Below are 15,239 nucleotides of genomic sequence, written 5' to 3'. Positions count from 1 at the left end.
GGTTGGCTCTCACATAATCCCTGCCTATTTTTGTATCAGATATCTTTTATGTAGCCAATTGGCTTGCATTTCTGTTTCTTGCCACTAAATAACTTGAGCAACTTTATCTATCCAACTTTCCAAATGACTGGTAGTCCCCTGCTGTAAACAGCCATGAATCTGCAGTATTGAGTTTTGCTAGGTTCCTTTCTGGGATTAAAGGTGTGTACTGCCATGCTTGGTACTCTAATTTATTTTTGAGACATGGCTGAACTCTGAATTCTAGGTTAATGTGGAACTTGTTATGTAGGCAGACTGACTTAGAACATGGATCAATCTTCCCATCCCTTTCTGTCAGAGTGCTTGGATTGCAAGTGTTTGCAAACATGCTTGCCTATTCTCCTATTTTTTTTTTTTTAAAGTTCAGAATCAAAGGTAACTCAATTGCTGGGCACAACAACTAACATCCAAATTATAAGCCATACTAAGTTAAATCCTCCAGTAGCAAATCCAAATGGATTGGACACCTGAAACGGGGTCTCGGCTATCTACATCTTCGCCTCCCACTGCCCCTTCCCAAAAACCCATATTCTTAAACAATTTATTTTAAACAATTCTTTAAACAATTCTTTAAACAATTTATTTTCTAATTGTTTCTTTAAACAATTCTTTAAACAATTTATTTTCTAATGTGTTAGTTTTCCAGTAAGCCTATACTGAGTAGGTTTCTTTAAAACTATTGTGTAGCTGTTTCCTCCAAAATAAAAACACACCACTTTGGAGGAAAACTCATTAAGAGGCAGGATATTTTAAAGGGAAGCTGAACATTCCTTCCATCCCACGGGGAAGCTTGTAAGACAGGGAAATAGACTAACAAAGGTTTCCCTGAAATTGACCAGATAAACTAGGCTCCTCCCAGCCCAAGCTTTTGTAAGCGGTAAGGACTGCTGGGATGCTTATGAGACCCAAGAAGCTCCCTAGAATCAAAGATTTGCTCAGAGGTAAGCCAAACCACCTGGGAGAAGCAGAGACTGACTGAACTGCCTAGAAAGGGCTGTCTCCAACCTGCTGCACTAACTGCAGGTTGTGCCCTGGGTTCCCACTTTCCAACTTTCATGATACCTCACGATGCTGGCGAGGGCTTTTGGTGATGTTGCTCTTTGAGTCACTTCTGTTCCTCCACTAACACACCCTCCCCACCCCTGTACTCCTGTAAGAAACTCCAACAAAACACATTGGTTCAATAAGTTGCACTATGATGGCTTGAATTTGTCCCTTATTTGGGGTGAGTAGATAGTTGTTCATGTGTCCTGAGGGTATAGAATCACACAACAGAAGTATTCTGAAGAAAGAATAGAACTTCACAAGAAATCTGAAGCCTTGGGCTCTTTTTTGTAAAGAGTTCTGCTCTTTTAGACTGCTTATTCTTGTAAACTCAAGGGAAAAGCTGCACCCTCTGGAACATCATTATCTTTAATCAGAGCTTTTCCTTGGTGGATGTTCGAAGTCCTCTAAATTAGTCTCTTGGTATCCCACAAGGATCCCCAGGCTTTGAAGTAAGAGTAATAGATTTGCTAAAACTCTTGAACTTTACAGGTCGAGGTTGTATAAAGTGCCCAGTCTTTCTGGGTGTGATCAGTCACTGCAGAGGACCAGCAGAGAAGGCTTAATGGAGGAAGATGCAGAAGATTCATTACTTGACCTTGGATAAGGTATATATTTTTTCTGGATTTATCTATTTTATGGTAGGCTAGCTCCTGGGATGATTTATCTTTGTACTATCTCCAGCTTTCAAATTCTATGATTCTTCCAGAGTTCAGGAAGAGCATTTAGCTACCTGAGTTTAAAATAGATGCAGTGATGAATGGGAAAGAGAACTACATATAATATAAAGTTCATTCTATATATCAAATACTGTATCAGTAATATTTGTCCATCTCTGTCAGGAGGTAAAAGGCTAGCAGATAGCCTTGGCGGAGACACTGAAGTTGTGGCTTCTTTTCGTTGTTATTGTTTTCTGCTTGTTTGTTTGTTTGTTTGTTTTGAGACAGAGTTTCTCTGTGTAGCCCTAATTGTCCTGGAACTCTCTCTGTAGATCAGGCTGGGTTTGAACTCACAGAGATCTGCCTGCCTCTGCCTCCCATGTGCTGGAATTAAAGGCGTACATCACCACTGGCTGAAGTTGGTTTCTTAAAAGCCACCTTTTCTTGCCCTTCCCTTCCTTCTTCTCCTGCTTTCTCTCTTCTGTATCTTCTTCAGTTTGTCCTCGTGAGGGGCAACAGTGATGCTACGTAAGAAGATTTACAGTAGATGTTGCTCCTCTAGCTGAAGCACATCTTACATTTGCCTTGAGACTTCTTACTCTGAAGAAAGCTGGGGTTCTCCAGGACTTTTAAAGGAAAATAAATAAATAAATAAATAAATAAATGGAACTGGTAGATGAGCTTCTGTGGATCATATGAATAATGTTCTTGTTTGTGGAATGAGGGGATCAGGTACTTCTGGCTTTATTCTTATACATCAGGATGCCTACAATTCTTCTGCATCTCTGCCATCTTCACAGCTCATCTGCTTTACCATGAGCAGGTAGCTTGCTTCATATTCAGTCACTTTATACTCAAAGACATTGAATAGTCAACATCTAGTCAACATCCATTCACCAGGAAGCACATGAAGTTCTGTTGAGCAAGCGGGCAGACAATGTCTGCGTTTTAGATAACCTTTCTCTTAATTCATTTAATATCTGTGTAAAACAGGTATCAGTAGCATGGTTTTTTAAAGAACTTGGTATAGAAATTGAAAGATTTTTATTTCCAGGTTCATAATAATAACAGTAAACTCAAATTATAGTTTTCTTTTAGATATTCGATGGAATATTTATTCTCTTTCTCTCTTCCCCTCCCCTTCTCCCTCATTTAACTCCCTATGTAGATGACCTTAAGCACTTGAGTCTCCTATATCCACCTTCCAAGTTCTGGGATTACAGGAATGAGGCACTATACCCCAATTTCCAAACTTTGAGACAGAAACTTCTTTTTTTTTATATTTATTTATTATATGTAACTACACTGTATCTTTCTTCAGACACAACAGAGGAGGGCATCCCATCCCATTACAGATGGTTTTGAGCCACCATGCGAACTCAGGACCCCCAGAAGAGCAGTCAGTGCTCTTAACCGCTGAGCCATCTCTCCAGCCTCAAAACAGAAAGTTCTTATGAAGCCCAGGGTGACCTTTAACTCATGGCACTCATCCGGCCTCACCCTACCCATAAACTGACACATAAACCTGCACCACCAACGGCAGCTTGATAGGCTACTTCTAGGCTTCAGTTTCCTTATATGTAAAGGAATTCCTGAAAGTGCAGAGTTGGCAGATTCACCAAATCCTGAAACAACCAGAAAGTAAACCCCAAAGGGAATGTCCTTAATAATAAAAATTATTCTACATTTGTCTGAAAATCAGAATTAACCAGACACTCCCGTTTTGTCTAGCAGCACTGTACCGGCAATACAGTTTAGGCAATATGTGCACAATGCATATTAAGTCCTTATTACTGTACAAAATTAGTGAGGGCTCTGTACATTTTTGTTGTTGTTTTGCCTTTTCTTACTAGATTTTTATTTGGGAGACTGACTCACAGTAAATCTTTAGTAAAATTTGGATCCCTATTTTCCCCTTTAAAAACTGCTGTGCTTGAGTTTCCACTGCACTTCAGCCCGAAGAAGGGTAGCGCTGTTCTCCATAAAGCCTCCGGGTCCCCACACTTTCAAAGCCCAGGGCTGTTCGGACCGTCGCAGCAGCTCCTGCACACGCGTGGCGGGCGGACACTCGGCGCGTCCCGCGCCAGCTCGTCCACTCAGCAGCCGCGCCGCGCTTCTGTGGCCCTCCCATAGGTCCTCCCGGCGGCAGGAGAGGTCTTTTCATTTTCCCGCCTGCTCGCCCTGCTCCGTCCCTCGGTGTCCCCGCCTTGCCTTCCGAGCGCGACCCGCCCTTCCGCACGCCACCTTCCCCCACCCGCCTTCAGGACAGCCCGGAGGGGCGGCCGCCGCCCCGGTAAGGAGGCGGGAGGGAGGCAGGGGCGGGCTGCGGGAGGCGGGACGGAAGGAGGGGCGGGGCCGAGCGCCTTGGCGCCGTGTTGCCATGGCAGCGGGGCGGGGAGGAGGGGAGGAAGCGAGCGAGGGAGCGGGCGGGCGGACGGGCGGGGGATGTGGTGCTGCGGCGGTCGCCACCGCAGCTGCCGCTGCCTGCTCGCGGCTGGGTGTCCCGGAGGCGGCGGCTGGGAGCCACGGGAGCAGCTGCGGTGCTCTGCCATATTGTGTCTGGCCCGGGCCCTAGCCTCCCCTTCGCGGCGGCCGAGCTGACGGTGAGTCCCCGGGCCGCGCGGCGCGGAGGCAGCGCGTGCGGCCGGCTCTGGGCGTGGGGCGCGGAGGCGGCCGTCCCGTGACGCGCCGGGACATTTTCGTCCCGAGAAGAATTGGCGCCCCGCGCGGGGGTGCTCCCGGCGCGCTGTTCAGACGGAGCGTGGGCTGCCGGGGGTGTGGAGCCGAGGCGAGCACGGCCCCGAGGGGAGTTAGGAGTTTCTCCCGAGGTAAGGACCGTCCGGAGGGCGCGTCGCGCAGCGGCCGACTGCCAGGCGAGCTCGGCGGAAACCTGCCACCGGGGAGTTGCTCTAAGAGCCCGGGGAGCCCGCGCCACGTCGCCGCTTGGGCTCCCCTCGGAGCGAGACGCGCGCGGCGTGGAGTCCCGGTCCGACCCGGGCGGGATGGCTGGGCCGGGAGAAGCAGCACCCGGGCGGAGCCGCGAGCGACCCGCGTGAACTTGGGGCGCGGGCCCCGGATGTGGGGTGGCGACCCGGGCCCGCTCTCGCGGCTCCTCGGGCGGGCGCCCCCGAGCCTGGCTGGCGGGTCGCGGGAGGTGGGGGAGGGCTGGGACTTGGACTGTTTCAGCGTTGCAATATGGGCACTTCCTGTTCGCCATCTCCTTCGGGGCCGAGGTTCCCTCTGCCCTCCGGCCCGCGCTCTGGCCGGCGAGGGTGCGCGGTGGTCGGCGGCCTTGAGCTTGAGTGCGGGCCCGCGAGCCCTGGCCGGCTGCCCGAAGCCGGGCCGGGGGACGTAGGGGAGGGAGTCCACGTGCGAGGCTGGGTCTGCACTCCAAACTCCGCCCCGGCTGCCCTCTTGCAAAATGCCTGGGTTCCCACCGCACCTCACGCGAGTTGGGGTAGCAATTTCATTGGGAAACCGCACTCTCGAGATCTTCTTACACTTCGTTTCTGCTTTAAAGCTTTCTTTTTTCACCTTTTGGGTAGTGGTGGGAGGAGGAGTCATAAGTGCAGAAAAATGACAGACTTTTTTTTTTCTACTTGCAACTCGGCTGTAAGCGGTTAATTATTTCCAGGTTAGTTGGTGCTCTTTCTGTCTTCTGATTGTGACAGCCACGTGGCCGGCTGAGTGCTATAGAGTGCTCTAGCGGCCAGAGGGCTTGAGGCTTCTCTCGCAGCAGGGGCTTTGTAATGGTACAGTCTTGGGTTCTGCACTCTAGTAAGGAGGGGAAGTGGAGAAATCCGAACTGATCGTGTCTAGTTGTTTCACGTGAATCGTATAATTCCTTTGCAATTCTGGTAAGGTGCATATTGCCATTTTTGCCATTCGCTGCAACTTTGATGATTCATCTTAAAATATCAGCAGTGTTAGTTATCATCAAAGAGCAATAGGACTATGTCTTTATAGAATTACCCTACTCTTTAGAAAAATCGTTTTAATTTCAAAGCCATTAACGAGCGATTCTAATGAATCTCAAATGATCACATTTTGACATTACTTAGGGTTTATGAAAGAACTCATGTTTTCTTTTTACATAGATTAGCAATGAAATTATCTTTTTAAGGATAAATACTAGTTTTGTATGCAGTCAGGTTTGAGCAGAATTCATCATAAATGGAAACTATAAAAGTGAAAGAATGATTAAAGTTAAAAAAATAAACTTTTGGAGCATGAAGTTTTAGAATGTCTTTACAGTCATAGATTATCTATGCATCATACGTCATTTTTTGATTGTTTGGCAACTTTTATTTATTCCTGTAACCTGTTTCTGTTATTACTTAATTTTAGTTGATTGTTAAACCATAAGAAGGAAACACCTTACATTTGTAGAGTTGTAGAGAAATCATTCCAACTCCATTTACTGGGATTTTGAATGGTCTTTAATGAAGTTAAGGAAGGCATTGAAGAGGTGCCATAAAACTTACTGTAGAAAAAATATAGACTGGAAAATGAGTGTGTACTGACCACCGAGAACAGTTCATAGTTAAGGAAGAAAAGTAAATAAACTGAAGAGAAATGAGGAGACATTTACATAAAGCCAAAGACTGAAAACAGTTTGTGATGAGATGTAAAGCAAAGTGAAATTTAAAAATACTACTCAAACACACTCTCTCTCTCTCTCATTCTCTCTCTCTGTCTCTGTCTGTCTGTCTGTCTGTCTGTCTCTGTGTGTGTGTGTGTGTGTGTGTGTGTGTGTTTTGAGAAGGCTCTCACTATGTGGTCCAGGCTGGCTTCAAAATTGGAATGACCCTCCTGTTTCTGCATGTTGTTGTTCTGAGACAAGCTCTCCCTATGTAGCCCTGGCTGGCCCTGAACTTGCTATGTAGATTAGGCTGGCCTGTACTCCCAGAGAACCTGCACTCCCAGAGAACCACCTGCCTCTGCTTTGTGAATGCTGGAATGGTAGTGTGCATCACATGGGTGGCTTGCATGGAGTTTTGGTTTGATTGTTCAAGACAGGACCTTGACAAGATCAGCCTCTTGTGTAGACGAGGACAACTTTAAATTCCTGAACCACCTGCCTCTGTCTCCCAAGAGCTGGTTTTATAGGTGAACACCACCACAGTTAGCTTGTATATGTTTTGTTGCTGTTTGTTTCAACAACTCAAAAGAATGGTTATTTTTAAATAATATTTTTATTCTTTAAGACTATCATGCAGTGGAAGTCCCCAGATCCACCCATATCTTTGCACCCACCCAACCAAATTCATGTCCTTTTTTTTTTTTTTTAAACTGAAGAATGATATGTTTTTAGTCTGTTTTTTGGTTGTTGTTGGTTTTAGATTGGGTCCAATAACTGGATTTTATGTAAATGCACAGTCCAGTTACAGTTTTGAGTGCTCAGGGCTTTAGGTTGAAGAAGTAAAACACAACTGAGACAGTATAGGAGTTAAGCTGTAATACAAGTTGGATTAAGATAGTCAGGAGAGAAGGAAGTTATAGAAGACTTGGGAGGGTAGGAGAAGTTTCTTAGGAAAAGATGGCTGTTGCTCTCTACGGGAGAACTTCCATGCTAATAGATAATGTCACCCAAATGACCACCCTCCCTCAGTTTATTATTTTTAATTAATTAATTTATTTATTTTTGGTTTTTTGAGACAGGGTTTCTCTGAACAGCCCTGGCTGTAGACCAGGCCAGCCTCTCAGAAATCCGCCTGTCTCTGCCTCCCAAGTGCTGGGATTAAAGGTGTGCACCACCACCGCCCGGCGGAATCACAGACTTCTAAATCCACCTTTACTTTCAACCATAAATTTTTTTCCTTTTGTAACAGTATATAAGTCTTACAGGTTGTAGCATTCTCTCTTTGATTTAACAAAATTAAAAAAAAAATTGAATACCATGTGCTAATAAGTAAGCTCTATCAAAAGAGCAGTAAGTAAAGGTGGGAAGAGAAGGACTACTTTTGAATTTAAATATGGTCTCATTTCCTCCAGAATGAGTTGGAGAATGAAATAATCCTCTTTTGAGGAAGGCTCCTTTGACACAGTGTTGTCCAGTACTTGGAGGAGCTGGAAAGAGTACTACTGAAGGAAAAAGTAATGATGGGATGAAGTTAGGGCTGATGTTAATAGTCAGGGCTCTGAGCTTATCAGCTGAATGTAGATGACTGAGTGGCCCACAGAGCTTGGGGACAATGCTGAGGTGACAGCTAGTGGTATGAATTTTCTTAAGAGCTAGTAGTTAGTGTTGAGAACAAAGAATGCTGCTTGGGAAACTAGAATGCAACAGGCACTAGCTATGGCGACAGGGTGGTTTGTAGTGAATGCTGTAGACAGGGCAGGTTGTAGTGAGTGCTGTAGACAGGGCAGGTTGTAGTGAGTGCTGTAGACAGGGCAGGTTGTAGGGAATGCTGTAGACAGGGCAGGTTGTAGTGAGTGCTGGAGACAGGGCAGGTTGTAGTGATTGCTGGAGACAGGGCAGGTTGTAGTGAGTGCTGTAGACAGGGCAGGTTGTAGTGAGTGCTGTAGACAGGGCAGGTTGTAGTGAGTGCTGTAGGCAGGACAGGTTGTAGTGAGTGCTGTAGGCAGGACAGGTTGTAGTGAGTGCTGTAGGCAGGGCAGGTTGTAGTGAGTGCTGTAGACAGGGCAGGTTGTAGTGAATGCTGTAGACAGGGCAGGTTGTAGTGAGTGCTGGAGACAGGGCAGGTTGTGATTGCTGGAGACAGGGCAGGTTGTAGTGAGTGCTGTAGACAGGGCAGGTTGTAGTGAATGCTGTAGACAGGGCAGGTTGTAGTGAGTGCTGTAGGCAGGACAGGTTGTAGTGAGTGCTGTAGGCAGGACAGGTTGTAGTGAGTGCTGTAGGCAGGACAGGTTGTAGTGAGTGCTGTAGGCAGGACAGGTTGTAGTGAGTGCTGTAGGCAGGACAGGTTGTAGTGAGTGCTGTAGACAGGACAGGTTGTAGTGAGTGCTGTAGACAGGACAGGTTGTAGTGAGTGCTGTAGGCAGGGCAGGTTGTAGTGAGTGCTGTAGACAGGGCATGTTGTAGTGAGTGCTGTAGACTTTATCCCTCTCTTGGTGTTACTTCACTGATACTTTTAGTTCACAACAGTAGGATGCTGTCACTGTCTCGCCACCAGAAGAGACCAAAGGAACATTTATCCTCAATTAGGTTTTATTTAGACAAACTTTATTTTTACTTAGAATAGTTTTGCATTTGCAGAAAACATGCAAAACCTTACCCAGTTTCTCTGATTAGCTTCGTACATACATTGTCACAATTAAGGAAACAAGATTCCAGTATTACTGTTAATTAGACAAGTCATTCAGATTTCCTTGATTTTTCTCTAATGTCCCTTTTATTCCACAACTAGTTTTTAGAAATTTTATAGAATATCCTTGAATTGAGACTTACCTGATGTATTTGTCATGATGAGACTTGGCTGGTGGGTTTAGTACAGGTAAACAGGTGAACAGGTACAGTTCCTGTGTAGTATATTAAGGGTACATGCTGACATACCATAAAGTGGATAACCATCATTGCCCATGGTCTTTGCTTTCCTGATTTTACATACCTTACTCGTCCACACCACATCTACTTGGGAAGCAAAGTACTAAGTACAGGCCATGCTCACAGGTCTTGACCCAATTTTGATTGATAGTTTTTTAAATTTCCCTCAACCTAATTTTCTGTTACATAAAATAACAAACAGACAAAAATCTTGGGCAAATGCTTTTGAGCATTTACGTTACTTAGGTGCTAAGACTGGAGTTGTGAGCGAGAGACATTTTTATACCCCAGGAGGTATGTCTGGTATAATCATAAAGTAGGATTTATTTCCTTACTGTGTCTTTTGACTTCTTTAGCATTTATACATACAAAGTTACTAAAGCCCTGAAAGTCTAAACAAAGCTCTTTAAGTAGCCATTTGTAAGCTACTATCATACAACTTTAGTATGTGTGCCATAAAAATAGCAGGGTCTTTTTGTTGTCATAACATGTTTTCATTCTTCCCAAGTAGTTATATTCTGATAAATTAACAGAATAATTTAATTTGTTGTCAACTATCTTCATAGCTTTGGGGTGTGTATGTCTGTCTGTCTGTCTGTCTATCTCAAAGCCTTTTGAGTAGCTGAGGCTGACCTTGAGCTTCTGATTGTCTGGCCTCTATTCTGAGTCCTGGGATTACAAGTGTGGGGCACCATAATAGACTAGCCCTCTCCTTTCTATGTTTCAGACAAGATCTTGCTGTATATTCACACTAGTCTCAAACTATTGATTCTCCTGCTTCAGCCCACTGAATCTTAGGATCACAGATATGTAGCATCATATCTAGCTTTGAAAAATTTTTCTAATTTGTAGAGATACTCTTAACTTGTGATTCATGGAGCAGAATTTAATATTAGATTCTGCAGTGATATGGTGCTAATAGCAATTTTTGTTGTTTTGTTTTTGAGACAGGGTTTTATATGTAGTCCTGGATGGCCTGGAACTCACAGATATCCATGTACCTCTGTCACCTAAGTACTAGGATTAAAGGTGTGTATTACCATGGGTTGCTAATATAGTTACTTTGAATTTTTTACATAACCTTAGAGGTAAAGGATTTAGGAAATAGGAAACTGATAAAAACATGCCCTTGTGGTTTATATTAAAAAAAGAAATACAAAGAAAAGTGGGGAAATTTTTCTTTTAAATTAATATTTTGCTGTACTGTGGCTTTGTCCAGCATCTTCCTCCTTAAAAGTTGAATGGAATGATACCCTGGCCTCCTGCCCTCTCCCCACTCCCATCCGAGTATGGATCCCACTTGACATGGATGTAGGGATTGAATTCATACTCTGGAAGAATAATATGAGCTCTTAACCACTGAGCCATCTCTCCAGTCTGAAGTACTCTTTTCTTTTGTACTGACTGAACATTTATTAATAATCACATCAGTAATTGCTAACTCTTATTGTCTGTTGTGTCCTGGCATGGTATTATGCTACTAGACACATGAGTATATAATTCTCAGCAACAGCCCTGTAGGGAATATAGTATTTTTGCATATATAGGAAACAAATGAGATATTATGTAAATTTAGCTTTGGCTGAATTTTGAATAAAAATCTGTCATAGTGAAAATCCATGTTCTTTGTATTATAATCTGATTTTTTTTTTTTAAGAAAATGGGTTGTCAGCATGAAATGCTTATATATTGATGTGTTTCAAGCAGGAGCAGTAAAGAATGCTTGATAGAGAAACTGTTATTCAGATGCCTACACTGGCAGGAATACCACTACTTTTTTTGTTACTGTGAGTTAAACAATAGGTGCTGTTGCCTGGGACATCTGTCAGATGTGTAGGTGAGCTGGTGGCTGGTGGGATTGCTTGACTCCAATCCTACTGTGCAGTTACCTAGCGTGACACTCTGCTCTAATTATTTTTAAATGCCTGCTCACTGAATGCTGTGGGGTTTGCTAGCGCATAAAGACTGAAGACTGCATTCTGCCTACAGTGGCTTATATTCTAATGTCTGTCTGTTCACCCACACTTCCCCTTCTCCAACTCTGGATTTTTGAGGCAGGGTGCCATGTGGTCCAGCCTGGCCATGAACTAGCTATGCAGGGAAAGATGACCTTAAAGTTCTGTTCTTCAAGTGCTGTTATTACAGATAGGCATAACTTGTGTGTGTGTGGGTGTGGTTGTGTGTCTGTCTGTGTCTGTGTGCGCGTAGAAGTTAGGCCTAGTTCTGCCTCCCAGCTCATAGAAATAAGACTCAGATCCAAAATATATTTACATGTCTTAGCCATATAGCTAGGCTCTACTCTGACTAGATCAAAACTTAAGGTATCCAATTGTTTTACTATGGGTGTTTACCTGTGCTCAGGTAGCATGCATCCATCTCCTCACATCTTTCTGGGCAGATCTTCTTGCATCTCACATTCTATCCCGGAATACTTTCTCCTTCCAGATGTCTTACCTTTTATTTTCTGCCTAAACCATAGGCTATAGGCTTTTTAATTGATGGGTGTTACATCCATACAATACATAAGATATTCTCTGTGTGTATGTGTGTGTATGTATGTATCTTGTAACATATACACATGTGTATGTATAACAGCACATGAAGTGTTACACAGGTATCCTTTTACCTCTAAGTCTTTAGTAATTTTTTGTTTGTTTGTTTTTTCGGTTTTTCTAGACAGGGTTTCTCTGTGTAGCCCCAGCTGTCCTGGAACTCCCTCTGTAGACCAGGCTGGCCTGGAACTCAGAAATCCGCCTGCCTCTGCCTCTGCCTCTGTCTCAGGTTTGCCTTCTCATTTTATTAAATTGTTTTAAAGGTTATTCAAAAATGTTTTGTTGCCGGGTGGTGGTGGCGCACGCCTTTAATCCCAGCACTTGGGAGGCAGAGGCAGGTGGATTTCTGAGTTCCAGGCCAGCCTGGTCTACAGAATGAGTTCCAAGACATCCAGGGCTATACAGAGAAACTCTGTCTCAACGCCCCCCCCCAAATGTTTTGTTATTTGTACTATAAAATGAAATATAGCTATAGAAAACCATATAAAACAAATGTATAACTTAATGAATTATTGTAAGTCTAGCACTCATGTAATGTCCTGTAGGCTTTGGCTTTTCAAATCTTGCTTTTTTTTTTGTTTGTTTGTTTGTTTTTTTCTTTTTTGTTTTGTTTTTTGGTTTTTGTTTTTTATTTTGAGACAGGGTTTCTCTGTATAGCCCTGGCTATCCCGGAACTCACTTTGTAGACCAGGCTGGCCTTGAACTCAGAAATCCACCTGCCTCTGCCTCCCAAGTGCTGGGATTAAAGGTGTGCACCACCACTTCCCAGCTTCAAATCTTGCTTTTAATATGGGTTCTTAAATGCTTTAACCTCCCTTCTAGCCTACCATCCACCAGAATTAGTGGAAAAGAAAGATTATTAGGGTATGGGGGAAGTGGACCTGTTTAGAAATTGTTCTTTGGAGCAAATCCAATCTGCGTTGTCAGGAATTGAACAGTTAAGTTCACAGAAATCAGCAGCTGCACCTCCATCCACTTGCTAACACTTCATGGATATACCAGCAGCCCAGTTCAGTAGTGTCAGGATAGCAAACAGGAATCAGCAACAGTGGCACAACCCAGTAGAAACAGCCAGGCCTCCTCTGAATTGGAGTGAGTCAGCAGGAGCAACCAGGACCAACAGGGATGTCTGGAGAAGTTCTTTGCCAGTGCTTCTCTCAGCAAAGTGAAGATCAGCAAAGACTTGCAACAAGCAAAGCTAGCTGTGCCAGCCTCCTTCACTGTCCATTGAATCCTCCTTATATTCCCTCCAAACATAATGTGTCCTCCATGAGTCTTGCCTCAGCATGTAGGTCTGTCTTAGCAAAACACCACATGAGTGTGTGTCAGCGGTCTGAGTTCCCTGAAACAGCAAGAAGCCACCAGAACACCACCAGAATTTTTTTGGTGTGATTTTCTCTATGGAGTCACAAACAGAGCTCAGTAACCTGGGTGGTCAGTGGACCGGCTCTCCCTTATTTTCTACCAGGGCAAATTCTCCAACACTGCTCCAGCTAGGCCATATAATGTTGCCGTCTATAGTCGACTATAGTCGTCTATAGTCGGCCCACTTTTCCAAGTGCTGCATGCAGCCTGCAAGGGGCTGGGCTGGCTCTCCAGCTCTCACACTCCTGGACTGGTTCTGTGGCTTTGCCTTCAGGGCAAGCTTCACTGTTGCCCAGGTGCAGTGCAGGGTTGCTGTCCTGAGTGCTGCAGCCACTGTCCTTCATTTTCTAGCTTCTCTAATGTCTCTGACTCCTTTCTGCTTCTGCTGTTTTTCTTTTATGGCTTGTATGAGTTGTTTTTTTAAAGTTCATTTTGAAATAGCTCATTTATTTTGTGTGTATTGCCCAAGGATCCCTGGGACTGGAGTTACAGATGGTTGTGGACGACCTACGAGTACTGAGAATTGACCCTCTGCAAGAGCAGCCAGTGCTCTTAACCGCCGAGCTGCCTTTCCAGCCCTATTTGGGTTTTTTGAGACAGGGTTTTGAGACAGTCTTGCTAGAGCCCAGAACTTTCAGCCAGCATTCTGCCACTGCCCTCCTAGTGCTGGGACTTATGGGTACTGTATCCAGCCAGTGACCTGAGTATCTTTTTCAAGTATGTTTTATTATCTAAAAAGATGTAAGTTTCCTCACTTTTAATTGTAGCTTTTATAGTTATCAATATTTTAGCCATTTTTTTAACATGAAGCCTCTCTAAATTTCCAGGAAGTACCTTTAATAGTTTTAAACTATTATACTTCTATTTTATAGAGTTCTGTTCTGTTTATGTATTATTAAAGATTATGTAAATTGGTTTCTAAGATTTTTTGTTTTTTTTCGAGTCAGGGTTTCTCTGTATAGCCCTGGCTATCCTAGAACTTACTCTGTAGACCAGGCTGGGATTCCAAGATTTTTAGGTACAAAATGGGCCTTAAATCCCCATGTAGATTTGACCCAGGCTGGACTCAAATGTACAGAGGTCTGACTTCCTCTGCCTCTCACATGCTTACAACCCAGCTCCCAGCTTTATTTTATTTTATTTTATTTTTAATAAAAATCTGATTTTTTAAAAAAAATCCCAGAAATCTGACTTTGTAGCTTAGATTAGCCTTGAACTCACAATTTTTCTGCCTCAGGCTTAGTGCTGGGATTATATAGGTATGTGCCACCATGTATGGCTTATTCCTGCCATTACTTGTTCTTTCCTTGACCTTCTGCTCAGCAGTATTTTCATTGCCAATTCTGAAAGAGAGCTTCAAGGGTCAGTTTTAAGAGTCCAGCTGTCCGGCTGGCTGGGTTGGGTGACCTGAAGAAAGAAATCCAAGCTCCTGTTCCTGTCTTGCTAGCCTGGGTGAGGCCTGTAGACAGTCAAGCACCCTGATGTGTGATTGGAGAGACAGGAAAGAAAGATGGAGCATCTGGTGGAGAGATGCAAGAGAAAGGGAAGCCTAGGGGTTCAAACATTATACTGTAGAAAAAGGTGGAACTGAAGACTCAGAGGTGGTGAAGGAACAGGCAGATAGGAGGAGGCCATGGTGAGGTCCTGGCCTGGGCTGCTGGCAAGGGCCATGTCTAGGTTTGTGGTCCTGCAGTAGCTGCAGTCTGTCAGTCAATGTCTGTGGCCTGAGTTACCACCAAAGACCAAGAGATATTCATGGTATAGCTGCATCTGGAGACCATGCCGGTGTCTTTGTTTTGTTAAGGGATGGGAGGTGGGGAAGAGATTCCCCCCCCATATATATATATATATATATATATATATATATATATATATATACACACACACACACACACACACACACAGGGGTGGGGTGGGGGAGGTTGATCTGAGTGGCCTGTACTGCCTCCCGAGGCCATGATGACCATGTCTGGGTCCTGTGGCAGTGGGATCTGTGTTGATGTTCTTAGTGTTACCACCATGCAGATGTCTCTGGTCTAGACTGCTGCTTTGCTTGCCCTGCCCCTCACTGGT

The 15,239-nt window shown here is 44.2% G+C and overlaps 1 protein-coding gene across 5 annotated transcripts in view; it reads left to right on the top strand.

Annotated features, from left to right (window-relative positions):
* Positions 1-3,975: 3,975 nt before the first annotated feature.
* Foxn2 (forkhead box N2) overlaps positions 3,976-15,239 on the top strand; it is a 49,319-nt gene continuing 38,055 nt past the window's right edge. For 2 of the 5 annotated variants that reach the window (XM_031355608.1, XM_031355607.1), the window contains exon 1: positions 4,151-4,345. The gene's annotated coding sequence lies outside the window, so the exon portion shown is untranslated. Of the gene's footprint in view, positions 4,036-4,150; positions 4,571-15,239 lie in introns of those variants that run through there. The other 3 variants (XM_031355605.1, XM_031355606.1, XM_031355609.1) reach the window with 2 other exon arrangements.

The sequence above is a fragment of the Mastomys coucha genome, unplaced genomic scaffold (genome assembly GCF_008632895.1).
Source record: "Mastomys coucha isolate ucsf_1 unplaced genomic scaffold, UCSF_Mcou_1 pScaffold6, whole genome shotgun sequence".
NCBI classification, from domain to species: domain Eukaryota; kingdom Metazoa; phylum Chordata; class Mammalia; order Rodentia; family Muridae; genus Mastomys; species Mastomys coucha.
This window is presented reverse-complemented; position numbering and strand designations above follow the sequence as displayed.